Genomic DNA, 2,818 nt, shown 5'->3' on the forward strand with positions numbered 1-2,818 from the left:
CTGTCCTCATTTGCCCTGGACGTTTGAGTAGTATTTTTAGGGGATATTTTAGTTGAGGATTCAGGGACGCTTGAGTCGTTTTTGTTGAAAATATTGAACAGCATGTTCCGATGAAACGCGTTCTCGGGGACCCTAAACTTCAAAAACTCCGGTATTAGAAAGTTTTTCAGACACTTTCTCAGACATTTCAGTCTATTACAGATACTTGAGGTTTTTTAAGAATTTTTAAATAGTCTAAGCCAATAATCCAACTTAGTTTTCTTGTTAAGTTTTGTCTGAGCCAAATAGCAGGAAAAATACTGCGGTCAATGTTATGCAGGCTACGAGTAATAAAATTTACAAGGCACGAAGTAAAACGAATCACACTATCCTCACCCTTGTCTTTGAAGCGCAGACTCTTCCTCTGCCTTCAACGTCTGCTCACGTCTTGCTTTCGCATTCTTCCTTGTCTGTGATGGTCTCTGTTGTTTGACATTACCAACCAGTTCTGCTAGTCTTTCGTGGTGTGCCACAACAAATTGCAGAGACTTCAGCTCCAATTCAGCAGTCTGGCCTTGCTTCAAATATTTCCTGAGCTGCTCTGGGTCGTTCAGTTTGCCCATGGAGAGTAACCGTTTTGTTGCAGGATTAATGAGCACTCCAGTGCCGAGTAGCTGGTTAAACAAGTCGGGCGTTCCTTCCCTTCTGCAATAGGTGATTGCCAAAATCTGCTGCTTCTTCGACGTCAAATTGTTTGTCAGCTCAGCGACACAAGCTGTGCAATATTTATTGGTTCTGTGGCTGTTATGGGCGTTGTTCAACACGTCGTGCCAGACGTCCATTTTTTTCCATCAAAGGATGTCTTCCATTAATCGTCGAAGGTTCTTTCCTCGGTTCAGCGCTTTGTTAAAGGCATAGAGGGATAGGCCAGGAATTGCTGTAACAAGGGTTTGGTATTGACTTTTCTCAATTCTGTTGAAGGTGTTGATGATGTGGAACAGGGAGCTAGCTCAAAAAAATGAAACATTTCGGTAACTCAAAAAAACCGACCTTTTTTTACGTATCGATAAATAAAAACATTCCCTTCCCTTTAAACATTAAAAATTCCCTTCACATTGATAAAAAACCATCAAAATTTTAGATAATGGCCTTTCAATGGGAAAACAGTCGAAATTTTTAGCTCTTTTTTTGGTTCATCACAAAATTATGAATATAATTGAAACAATTTTTGATTAAAAAAAAATTCAAATGTTTTCACATTATGGGCATTGTCAGCAATTGAAACTTAATGAATCCAAATGAAAATAAAACATCACGGTACAAACTTTTTTTTACAATAAATCACAAAAGTTTTGGTTCTAAACCATCATGTTAAAATATCAGCCAAACACAATTTACCTCTAAAATGATTATGTCGAATAAAATACTTTTAACCTCTAAAAACAAAAAAAAAATTGTAATTAATTTGTCTGGAAATTCCTTAGTCATAATTTTGAATTAGACATGTACGTTCCTAAAACAATTATTTTTTCAATGAAAAACGTACGTGTCTAAATCGCAGTTTTGACCCAAAAACTTCCACACAAATTAATTAAAAATCTTTTGAATATTTTTCGAGATTGAAAGTTTTTTAATCTAAGTTAAAGTTTTAGAGGTCAATTGCCATGGACTAATTTTTTAACGAGCTGGTTTAGAAATAATCAAATTTTATGTAAATCATTTTAAAAAACATTCGTAAAATGATTGATGCTTTATTATCATTTAGATCAATTTTATTTAAAAATCCTGACAATGCACATAGTTGCCAAAGCGTTTGAAATCTACTTTTTATCAAAAGTTTCTTGAAATTGATTTGTAAAATTGCCTATTTTGTCATTTTCGTAAGATTTTAATTTTTTTTGAAACATGCGTTTATGTTTTAGCCGATATTTCAATTCAGATTTTTAACTTCAGCGTCAATATCCTGCTCTTGACCTCATCGCGCGTGTTTGTTCCCGGTCCCTTCTTCCCATGTGAAGTGCTTCTAATGGCAGTAGCCTTACGTTGGTGTTAGCTTGCTTTAAATCCTTCAATGCACACCTGCGGTCGCGTGCGCTCAATTCCATACTGCTTAAGATGAGTTTCTAGGAGTAAATCTTCATTTCGGTGTGCATCAATTCTACCCGAGTCGAGATTTTTCACCTAATTTGAAGCAAGATTTGAGCGGTTCGAGCGGTTTTTTTAGACAATTACGTTCAAAATCTTGCTTCAAATTGAGCGGTTTGAGCGGTTTTTGAACAGTTTATCTAAACAAACCGCTCAAAAACCGCGCAAGATTTGAACGGTTTTGAGCGGTTTATCTAAAAAAACCGCTCAAAAACCGCGCAAAATTTAATAATAAAAAGTCGACCACAGAGGGATTTGAACCCCCAATCTTCTGATTCGAAGTCAGACGCCTTATCCGTTAGGCCATGCTGCCCTGAAACTAGTGTCGCGCAGCGAAGCCAATATAAATTACAAGAATACGATTTTGTTTTTATACAACCATCTGTAGCGTTTTGTATTTCAAAGTTTCATTAGTTTATCATTTTGCTTAATACAGTTACTTTGTTTCTGTTTTGTTGCTTTTGGCAAGGGGTCAAATCCCTGAAGGAAAACGTAAACCCCCCCCCCCCCCCCCCACTGCCCCTCCCCCCTAAATCCGCCCCTACATGAATTACTTTTTTGAAGCTCCAGGGAAACTGCAAAATTTAGAACGCAAAAGCCATCATGGTCGCAAAAGTCTGGAAATGCCATGTTTTGGTCTGGAAAGTCTGGACATGCCAAAGTTTTGTCGCGAAAGTATGGAGATGAGTCTGGG

At 37.2% G+C, this 2,818-nt stretch overlaps 1 non-coding gene across 1 annotated transcript; it reads right to left on the reverse strand.

Annotated features, from left to right (window-relative positions):
* Nucleotides 1-2,364: 2,364 nt before the first annotated feature.
* Nucleotides 2,365-2,437, reverse strand: Trnar-ucg (transfer RNA arginine (anticodon UCG)). The gene has a single exon. It is a non-coding gene; the product is annotated as a tRNA-Arg (tRNA).
* Nucleotides 2,438-2,818: the final 381 nt, after the last annotated feature.

This window comes from Symsagittifera roscoffensis, chromosome 3, assembly GCF_963678635.1.
Source record: "Symsagittifera roscoffensis chromosome 3, txSymRosc1.1, whole genome shotgun sequence".
In the NCBI taxonomy this organism is placed as follows: domain Eukaryota; kingdom Metazoa; phylum Xenacoelomorpha; order Acoela; family Convolutidae; genus Symsagittifera; species Symsagittifera roscoffensis.